Source organism: Cryptotermes secundus, unplaced genomic scaffold, assembly GCF_002891405.2.
Source record: "Cryptotermes secundus unplaced genomic scaffold, Csec_1.0 scaffold628, whole genome shotgun sequence".
Classification (NCBI taxonomy): Eukaryota; Metazoa; Arthropoda; class Insecta; order Blattodea; family Kalotermitidae; genus Cryptotermes; species Cryptotermes secundus.
Genome location: NW_019737991.1, coordinates 180,670 through 191,963, shown reverse-complemented (window position 1 = coordinate 191,963; position 11,294 = coordinate 180,670). Strand labels below are relative to the sequence as shown.

General features: G+C 42.4%; 1 pseudogene; it reads left to right on the top strand.

Moving 5' to 3' along the window:
* The first annotated feature begins 4,070 nt into the window (after positions 1 to 4,070).
* Positions 4,071 to 8,465, top strand: LOC111870654 (annotated as a pseudogene).
* Positions 8,466 to 11,294: the final 2,829 nt, after the last annotated feature.

The window sequence follows — 11,294 nt, the reverse complement described above, 5'->3', positions numbered from 1 at the left end:
GACTCTCAGAGCTCTGTGAATCTGACATAAGAGAATCAGAATGCAAGTGACATTTATCATAACCAATTGTTGAATATCACACCAACAGGCCACCACTTCAGTGCTGCAGTGCACATAAGAAATGATGGTGCTGTGACTCATTTAGTAACTAGATCTCTTATAAAGAGACCAAGAACTTGCCTCAGGAAAGATGTTGGCCACATGGAGGAGTTATTGTATTATTGCTTCAGTAAGAACTGTAGAACAGTAAACCTGTTTTTTCTGCTCATTTCCATGAACAACTTCATATATCCATAAATCATCAGTACTGAGAAGGGGAAAAATAATTACTCTTTATTTTTGACTTGTAATCTTACCTGAGGGTGTTTGAGAACAGGGTGGTGATGAGAATATTTGGACCGAATAGGGATGAAATGTTAGGAGTTTCAGAAAGTTGCATAATGTGGCGCTTCATAAGTTGTACTCTTTGCCAAGTATAAATGGAATGGTCAAGTCAAGGAGGATGAGTTGGACATGTCCTGTAGCATGCAAGGGGCAAAGATGAATGCCTGTATGCCTGTAAGATTTTGGTAGGAAGCCAGAAGGAAAGAGCCCACTAGGAAGAGCTAGACGTAGGTGGGAGGATATGATTTTTTGGTTCTGTTTTTTTTGAACAATATTAACCAACAATTTGTGCCATTGTATTTTTTTCTTCTATCCCTACTTTCCTTGTTTAGCAAGGAAGGACAGGCTTATGTGTTTTCTTGCCTTGTATATGTAATTTGTTACTATCTTTTCCAGGTTCTCAGAACCAGTGGCATGCGGTACCATTTTTGGTAAGGGAAGCCATGGTATCTAATAAACGAACTGATAGCAATCAACTCGCCAAAATTTATGTCACTTATTGAGTCAGTAAGGCCGGTTTGTATTCTGTTCGATAAACTGTTCTCAAGGTGAACATTGAGTTTATAATCACATTTCCTCAACAAGTTAACTAATTCCACATAATTACCTCAATCGATAGAATCCACGCTTTCGTCATGACCACGGAGGCCAAGTTACCACTTTCCAAAATGGCAGGTGATATCAATCAAGCATTTCATTATTTCTCTATTTTCTTACACATTTTCAATCTGCTGTAGTATTGTCAGGCACTTTTGATTGTCAAGTTGACAGTCAATTTGAGATTTCCCGAACATAAGTTGCATTGTTGAAATAATGTCAGTCTGAGAGTTCTCATGTCGTTTCAATGCTTTATGAAGGCTGTTGATATCACCAAACCCATTCTTGTTTCATACGTTTTTTTTTCCCATTGAGAAACAACAGGCATGGCCAACAAAACAATTTTCCTATATTACGGCAACCGGTAGCCACTCTGTTTTAGAATACTGTTCCAAATTAAGTTTCCTCACAAATAATTTGTTTTGTGCTTTAAGTACTGGCAACTTGCGTGTCGGTCGTCCTCTATCTATAATTATTCTCTTTTCAGAAAAGTCCCTGCTATTAAACTCCCGTTTTGAAAGGCTTTCAATTGCACAGTTGCAGTCACGTCTGCCAGCATTCATTTTAGCTATGTCCTGTGCGTGTAGTCTAATCACGCCCCTGCCCTTCGTACCTCAGTATCAGACTTGCTTCCCTTAAACACGGATGGCTTCTTTCTGGTGCGTCGAAATACGATCACAAATACAATCTTATGCCATATACATAGGCACTTACAATATTTTAATGAAACTTAATGTTAACCTATAACACCCAAAAAGACTGAAATCACACATAAACAATTAATTTTCACATAACCACCGAAAGACCACAGTCCTTCGCTTCCACATCACAGGCATTAGCAGCAAACCAAAAGTTGCTTCCATACCCACTTCGTATGAGATGAATTGTTACAGAGTTTAATGAAGGAAACTTCGTCCGTCCCCCAAGCAGGATAAGGTAGGGGGAGGAGGAGGCATGTGGCCTTGAGCAGGAGCACACGCTAAATGACAGTATTCAAATCCTTATTATTCAAATTGAGTTATTTATACAGGATGTCCCAGGAGGAATGGACCAAACTTCGAGAGGGTGTTCCTTATGTTAAAGTATGCCTATGTCCAAAGTTGAACGGTTATGGAGATAATGGCCAGAGAAGTGTCAAACTTTGACCAGTGTTACACGCGTGTTGATTACAAAATACATCTTAAAACTGGCAGGAATATGTGGATTCTGTAATGTTAATAATGTACGTAACATCAAACTAACTTGTGAGTGACGTGAAGTACAAAATACTCGCCCGCCATATCATAATTGTCCTTAGGGTTTCCAAGCACCATACATGACAGATGACTGGCAAGCGCTGACGTAACATGGCTGACTGCCCTATAAGCCGACCACATAACTGTATTAAACATACATTCACGGAAAATCTATTTTGGAATTTCATTTCCATTATCTCATGTGGATTATTATGGAACCACGTATGCACATTTCGTAAATTATTTACACCATCCAGGGTAAAAGATGCGTCATCACTGAATAAAATGACGCTTAACAGTTCGGGATGAGCTTTTTATCCAGTGGCACAAATCCATACGCTGTGCATGGTCGCCTGGTTCCAGATGTTGTACCCTTTGATCATGGTAAGGATAACTCTTCATCATGTAAATTTCTCCACACCTGCATACGTGATACGCCGATGCGAGAGGCCATTCTACGAGTGGAGAGACGCGGACTTCTCTGAACCATCTTAAGAATGTTCTCTCGTGTGTCTATCATTTGTACATCCTCCCTTCCAGAGTGCACAGAAACACTCGGAAGAGAACCAGTATCACGCAATATCTGGTGAATTCGCGTAAATACACTTCGAGATGGAATCCTTCGATCAGGAAAACGCCTTTGGTATTCTTCAACAGCAGCACGTGCATTGCCACCGCAAAATCCACACACAAAATGCATATCACAATATTCCACGTGTGAAAACACAAGAGTCATTTCAGCAACTCATCACACAACTAATCATGACCCCGCCGCAACGAACTCTGTGCGCTTGAGCTTACGGCTAGTGTGAATCACGACACTCAAGGACAAACAGATAACGAGGTCTCAGCTGACAGGTATAGTGCGTGGAACAGCCAGAAGACCACTCTTTTCTCGGGCCATTATCTCCGTAACCGTTCAACTTTGGACATAGGTGTTTTGGGTTATATCAGCATATTTTAACATAAGTAACACCCTCCCAAAGTTTGGTCCATTCCTCCTGGGACACCCTGTATATGACTTCTTTTCTTTTCTTAACTATGGAAGCAATGCTTCCCTTGCTTCCATGCATGGCACGCCACTGCTCTGAACTAAGAAAAATCTTCACCAGTCACACTAGATGGAATTGTTTAGCTTTTTGTGGGAGGATAGTTTAAAATTGGATCTTGGGGGGGATAGGTTGCGGTGTTATAGACTGGATTGATCTGACTCAGGATAGGGACTATTGGATGATTCTCATGAACACGGTAATCAACTTTTGGGTTCCATACTATGTTGGGAGATCCTTGAGTAGCTGATCAGCTGGGGGCTTTACACAGAATTTCAAGAAACTGTTCAGATGCTGTACTGTCACCAGATGCACAGTCATATTCAGCGTTAAGTTGGTATATCTCATGTTGAACCTGTCACCTCCATAGTTGCTCTTCAGAAAATGTACATGTCTTATACCCACCAAGCAGTTTGCTAAACTGAAGTACCTGGGCTTTTAGCAATACCCTGTCTGTAGGCACTCTTTCACTACGCTTCTGTAGGAAGCACGTGTACAGAAACACATCTACATAACTGTTTTCACAAGTCTAAGTGTTCTCCTTTGCAGCCCTGCTTCATCTTCTTTCAACTCTACATATGAATGCCATTCATCTTATGTTTTCACCCAACCACATATTGTTCCTTCTGGAATGTCACACTTGCGGATAAAGCTGGTTTATTAATTTGCCATTCTTAACACCTTTTGATGATTTAAAATTTTTCCCTGATTGTATAATTGTCTCTTTTGGTTGTCATTACTATAGCATTAGTCATGACTTAATGATTGTTAGTAGAGTGTGGTAGTTTTAGTGACTTCTTCGCAGGTCAGCAAGATTTTGGACCATCTGTGGTCAAGAAGGTAAAAGGGGTGCTTGTTAAATTTTTCTGTTTGAAGAAAATGATTCCAAGGTAAGAGAAACCTGAAATATATATCTCATACTGTAACTAAAATATTTCATAAATCATGTGTAATCAATCATACTGGGGGACATGATCAACATTGTGGTATATCATAATATGTGGTATAATGAGGGCCTACTTATATCATGAACTGTTGCATCCTATTTAATTAGAAGAAAGTTATTAATTTTTTTCCCTCCTTGATATTTTTTTAGATCATGCATTGAGATATGAAGCCGGCCAATGTACTTGTGACAAAAGCTGGAATATTGAAACTAGCAGCTTTTGGTTTGGTTTGGCGAGGCCATTTACTGCCGGCCAGTGTAATCGGTAAGTTCTGAACTTCCTTTGGAATTGATTCTTTTCTGTGCTTCACACAGTGGTAGCCTCTGACATTTTATGTTACAGTAATTTGAGAGATGCTAAATAATAGAGATACATTATTTTTACTTTTTAATTCTTTAAAGCTGGTCAGAAGTGCACCATACGATGGTTTATTAAGAAGAGATTGTTGAAAATGTTGATGCCAATGTGGTATGCGCTTTTCTGAAAACATGAGAAGTTGGCATTTGGTCTGTGAAGAAGGTGCTCATTCCTTGTGTTAACACTGTGTACAGCTGAATTAGTCTGAAAAAGTTCTTGTTATTTAAGTTGGAGTTCATTAATGAAAATTATGTTTTCACATTGAAGGTGAGCAATGCAGTGGCTCCGGCATGACGTCATGGGCTTCCAGCCCCTTGATTGAGGTTCTTAAACTTATCCCCCACCCCCTCCCCATGCGTGACTGGGTCACATGATGTTGCCCTCTCCCCTCCTTTCTACCCCTGGGAGCCTTGCTTGTAAGTTAATTAGAGTTCAGAGGACAGTTCTGGTTATGGATCCATAGCGCCTTGCTCGCGGCGCCGAGCCAGCCGGAGTAATTGTCAAATTCCTGTTCAGCTGTGAGTCCAAAATTGGTTTCAGCAAGTAGTGGGCTGGTTCACGGCCGGCGAGATCGCCCGCGGTCGCCCGTCGTTGGGTTTGTAGTACGGCGGCGACTCGTACCAGTTTAGTTAAACCTGTGTTTATAATTTATATTGTGTAGTTGGTTTAGACTCAGCCTGTAGCCTGGCTACAAAGTAGTAGTTATGTTTTCATGCAACCAAGGCAAATTGTTGCGCCAGTAAATATGGGCCATTCTGCACTCGTTAGATGCCGCTGTGTGCGAGCATGTAAATGTGCAATTCAGTTGTTCTGTTTAATTTCTGTTGTGTTTATTAAATTCTGTTATTTGTTAATGTATTGATTGCCATCATTTGTAACTAGATTTACCTCGCTGCTAGCTTGGATCCCTTACTCTAACTTAGGGAGCGTGTGAGCACAACATGAGGGCCGTATGACGGAGCACCGTTTCCCCCTCTGATTGAGGAAGGGTAGACAGAGCCAAAAGGTGCTAGAGAGTGACGGTGCTGTGGTAGCAGACCGTAAGGCGGTACAAGTGGTACAAGTGGTAGCAGAGTAGTAGGGGGCACAAAGGAATAAGATCTCCTATCTCTTAAATAGATGTCTACATGAATTTCTAGGTTTGAGACCTGCCGTGTTTCGGACAATTTTATTTTGTAATGTAAACATATCTTCTTGCTGTTAGGTGAATTACCTCATCAAATGTTTCCATACCTCATTATAGAGTGAAAATAAGCAAATTAAATTGATATGAGGGGGCTAGTGTTGCAGAGAAGTGTCGCATCCCCGAACATTACACTTTTAATATTCACCTCTGTGAGAACCTAAAATCTCACACACTCCTTTCCTGGCACACTGTCTGCAGAGAACCTGGTGGATGATGATCCATAAAACACCAAGTTATATGCTTAGTCTTGAGAATTGTAGTACAGTGTAGTGTTTAATATAAAGTTCTGTGTTTATTTTTCAGGTATACCAATTGTGTCATAACTTTGTAGTATCGACCACCAGAATTGTTGCTAGGTGAACGCAGCTGTGGGCCAGCAGTTGATATATGGGGTGTTGGCTGCATTATGACAGAGATGTGGACAAGATTTCCCATCCTGCAAGGGAATACGGAGCAGAGTCAGCTGAAATTGATTACAGCTGACCCTGCTCTGTATTCCCTTGCAGGATGGGAATACGGAGCAGGGTCAGCTGAAATTGATTACAGATCTCTTTGTCTCTGTCAATCGAGGGGTGTGGCCTGGAGTTGAGTCCTTATCACTGTACAATAAGATAGAGTTACCACGTGGAGGGAAACGTAAGGTATGTTAATGCAAAGCGAGCTGGCCATTTGGTTTTGGCTCATTGTGAATAATTTTTAGAAGAGTTGTATCTGCTTATGCTGTTAATTTGAATACAGTGAACCAGAGTGTTCAGCTATTGTAGAACCATATTTATTTCAGTGTTTTTAATGTAGCAGACTTTGTACTGTTCTTTTCATGTTGGTAACAAAGATACCTTGCTGTGTGAGCAGCTGCATCTTCAGTAAAATGTTTATTTTTGTTATGAAATATTCTTGATGATTGTGTATTGTGTAATCTGTTGTCTCCTTGGATGAATTTGTGTAATTGGTTTTCAGTATAAAAATAGGAAAGACTGAGAAAATATATGAGAGACAGAATTAATATTTTGAAACTGAAAAATATTAGAACCTTGTATAGGACATAGGACACAGACTTGTAAGTCATTCCTCTGAAACATTGGGCTTTCTCAGAACAACTTGTGATTAACCCAGAAGAATGTACTGTTCCCCTCAAACACAGGATCTTTGAGAAATAACTCGTGGCTTGAAGAAGAAATATTCAGTAGCCTAAACACACGAGAATGTTGCAGAAGGGAAGATATTATTTTTTTTAAGCATGTGTGTTCCTGTGATGGCATACATGAAGCAGCACTGCGATGTTATTTGCCTCATTGTTTCATTTGTCACTGTAAGCTGTGGAGCCTGCGAGGTGGCTTAAGGCATAACTTGCATTGAAAGGTTCCTATCACATAATCTGTTGTGTATATAGGTTTACTAGCAGCTATGCACATACTCGAATGTCTTCCACATAACACTGCATGTTTGCAACATGATGGTGAGGTATTGCTTTAAAACATAATGCTCAATGAAGTCATTCTTGTGTTCCCACTTTTATTCTAGCACAATATATGCAGTTTTAAAATTTCCTCATAAAGGTCGTAATTTCATGTTTATATCTGTGTCTTAAACAGAGAGTAACTGTAGGAATGCACCTGAACTATATCAGTACCAACATTGGTGTAAAGTGGATAGGGAAGTATAACAGTTAAAGGGAGGTGTGGAGGGATGGACCAGTGAGACTTCTGTCTGAGCCCTATGTACATTTCTGAGAAACCTGTAGGAGTGATGTATAGAAAAAACTCCGTGATTTTAGTATACATGCAAAGTATATCGACCAAGCGACCGCCACTTGTCTGCAATGTTAATGCCAACTTTAGCCAATAGAGGGTGTCGCATGGTCAGTGCCACAGATCCCCATGGCCATTAATCTCGGTTCTTTATACTGGAGCCACTGTTGTCATGAAATAGCTCCTCATTTATCCTCACGAGTCAGAGTGGATCCCATTTCAGACCCACAACTCAGAAAATCTGGTAGTGCCAAGAATCAAATCTGGACCTCTGGACCTGTAGGCAGGAACTTCTGACCACTAGACCACAGAGGCGGTCATAGTAGTGATGTAATTTTTTAAAAACGTTAGAGGGGAACAATTAGTATGTTAAAATTTTACAGCTTCTGTCCTCTCACATAACTCTCTCCAGTCATTCTGTGTCACAAGTAACTGGAAAATTTTAATATTTAAAATACTTCATTGAGACAGTTGTGTTTCAGGATCACCAAGAGATGAGCAGCATAACAAGCGCTTTTGCTCTGAGAATGAAGTATCTTCAGTCTCTTCCCCTGGCGCAGCACATGATGCCTGTGCTTTGGATGTCTCAATTGCCAGACTGAGTAGATCTTGGCCAGAACCAAGGTTAGAGCAGCCCTGTTTACCAATTGAGTGTGTTGGAGCAGCAATGCAGGAAGAAAAGGGGCCATTGTCATCCCCACAGCCAGCACACCTTGATGATATGGTACTGAATTCACAGCTCCATGCTACTCAGTCATCTACACAGACTTCTAGTCAGGTACGTAGTGCTAAGAGAACTCTGAATCTAATAAGTTTGTTTTTAGAAATGAGTTGAAGTCATTGTGTTTTTTTCACAGAATGTTTTCCAAAACCTGGTGTGACGTATGGCACATTCTATGTATGTACAAACTATGAGGAAACAATTGAAAAAATATGCAAATTACTCGATAAATTGAGTTATACCTGGAAAATTGCAGCCAAAGCGGTATGTAATCATCGATTTTCACTGACTACCTTGTCATGCCTGGTGTGCATACAGTTCTCTCCTGTGTCTTACTGGTCTTCTGTTTCTGGGTCATACTAAAACACCCGACACTTAACCATTATCGCTGCCACTTGAAGTTACTTAATGCACAAAGAAACATGTGGACTTTTCCATCCCTGTGTGCAACCATCTTGCTGGAAAACAGAGCAAGTTTCTTTTCTTATATTTTGCTGTCTACTGGGATTTTTGGGTGTCATTTTGGCAGTTTGATTTGCATGTTCATTCAGAACTTTGGTCAGAACGAATTTTGCAGATCCTGTATTTATCTTTGGACCTCCTCTGTGGTCTAGTGGTCAAACATCCTGCCTACAGATCCAGAGGTGCAGGTTGGATTCATGGCACTAGAAGATTTTCTGAGANGGCAGCTTGGCGAAAACAAAAGTGGGATTACCCATTACCGGTGGGTAAAGGGGGGCCCCTGGGGGAAGTAAATTGGACAACTTAGGTTGACCGTCACTCTGGCTTNTAATGGCCAAGGGGATTCATTGCACTGACCACGCAGCACCCTCTATTCCCTAAAGTTGGCACTAACTTTGCTAACAAGCAGCAGTCACTCAATCGATATAGTTTGCTTGCAGACTCAAGTCACAGANCAGAGGGGCCCGGGACCGGTGCCACACGCTCTTCGCCCTGAAGACTGGTGTTGATGTCGGCTAAGAGGCCGTCCAATTGTTCACGCAGTATTTGGGCAGAAACCTCGAACTCTAGGGCACTTCCCCCAAATTGCAGAAAATGTCGGAGCCAAGTACCCAGGTGGACGAGTCGATNTTCTTCACCGATTGCTTCGAAATTTTGATACAATGTTGCATTCGAATGCGTGCGTTTTTTTGTATACCTATTATATAGATGTCACACCTGTGACAGGTAAAAACATGCTTCTTTTGAAAAACAGAATTGGAANGCTCGATGTTTTCCTCCACATCCCGGGAGGTCCTGAGTAGTGATCTGAGTGCGGCGACATTCAACCGTTCCGTCGAAATCCCCCGAGCTGCCAGCTCGTATTGCAGCTCGTCCTTGTGTAGGTACTCGGGCAGTAGAGGCTCAGACGTCATGATCAACACAAAACAGAATAGAAACAGACAAAACGTCCCAACAAGCAAACCAAAGNTGCGGTTATGACAAAGGCTCATTTGCATAGCAGCAGCCGAGGGTATTGAAATGTACCAAAGCCAAGGACCGAAAAGTGGTTTGGGATAGGAAACTATATTAACAATACAGACACCAAATAAATATAATAATATAATTCATTGGAAAAAAAAATACAAACTGTCCCAGATGAGAATGGCACAACGTACAAGCGTCCACCAACTCCGCCATTAATTGCGCAAACCAAAATTCCAAGAAATAATTTGGAGGCCGAAACAAGCACCAGACTCTTCCACGGCATGCAGCAGAATCCCCTTCCAGTGTTCAGACGAGCCTCTCAGTCCCTGGTGAAAGGATGAAGGGCGCAAGCGTAGGGCATGTGGAGAGGGGGGAAGGAAAGAAGGGGGTCTTGTTGAGGGACATGGCGGCGGTTTCTGACATTACAGTATAAAAGGGGGTTGAATTAATTCATCCAGTCAGTCTTGGAATAGCTGCCGCTGAAGAAGGTTGGAACCTAGACACCAAGAGATACAGAAGTACTGGCCGAAGGATTTNTACCTGCTGCCAGTCTCGATGTTAAGTGCTTGCGCTGACTGCGAGAGCACCCACCTACACTTCACTATGTGGTGCTGGACACGCAGCTCACCCGAACCATCAGTGGGGCACATACGCAGACAGGGATAAGAGCCCAGGCATCTCACCCCACAAACTGGTTGCTACTTAATAAGTGTCCCGTTGTCATGTCCATAATATGCCTGATGATGCAGTAAGCCTCCAGTAAACACCCGGGGGGAGGGTGCTGGTCTTATCAGGTACTTGACCGTGCTTCGCACTTGGTCGTAGGGACGGTGGATCCTTTCCACCCTTCGGCGTAAGGCACTGGAAAGATGGTAGCACGGGAAGGGACAGTGCAGCCCATCTGAACTAAGGGTCAAACTGCAATATGAGTTGGGGCACGTGAAGAACACAAACACAATCAAGATGGCCTGAAAGAATTAAGAATTAAGGCCTGAGGGATGACGATCTTAGGCCGACCGTCAAAACGAGCCTTGCAATAAAGTACGCTCCTACGTAGAGAGTATCCGGGTACTTCTTGCCCCAGTGACAACTGGTCCATAATGGGACAAATTTCTGGGTCTTTCCTCTGGTGCACGGCAATATCCTCGAATAGGACAGGGAAATCCAAAAGTAGCGAACATACAGGTTCTTCGGCGCTGGGGTCATACATGCGTGAGGGAGCATCTGCGATGACATTTTGGGTTCCCCTAATGTGCTGCACATTAAATTTGAATGAGGACAATCTCACAACCCAACGACCAATTCTCCCGAGTTGGCGGGGATGGGAGAGACACCACGTGAGAGCCTGATTGTCGGTCTGCAGATCGAACTCGAGGTGTTCAAGGTACGGCCTAAATTTCTCCAAGCCAAAGAGGACTGCTAAGCACTCGAGTTCGTACGTTGAAAATTTTCTCTCAGGGTGGGATAATGTGCGTGAGGCGTAAGCAATAGGCTGGAGCTCACCATCATACTGCTGTAACAGGACCGCTGCGACCGCCACCGAACTAGCATCAGTCTGGAGCGTGAACCGGCGGGAGAAGTCGGCAGTGCGGAGGACTGGGGGGTTGGTAATGGCGAGCTTCAAATCCTGAAATGCGCGTAT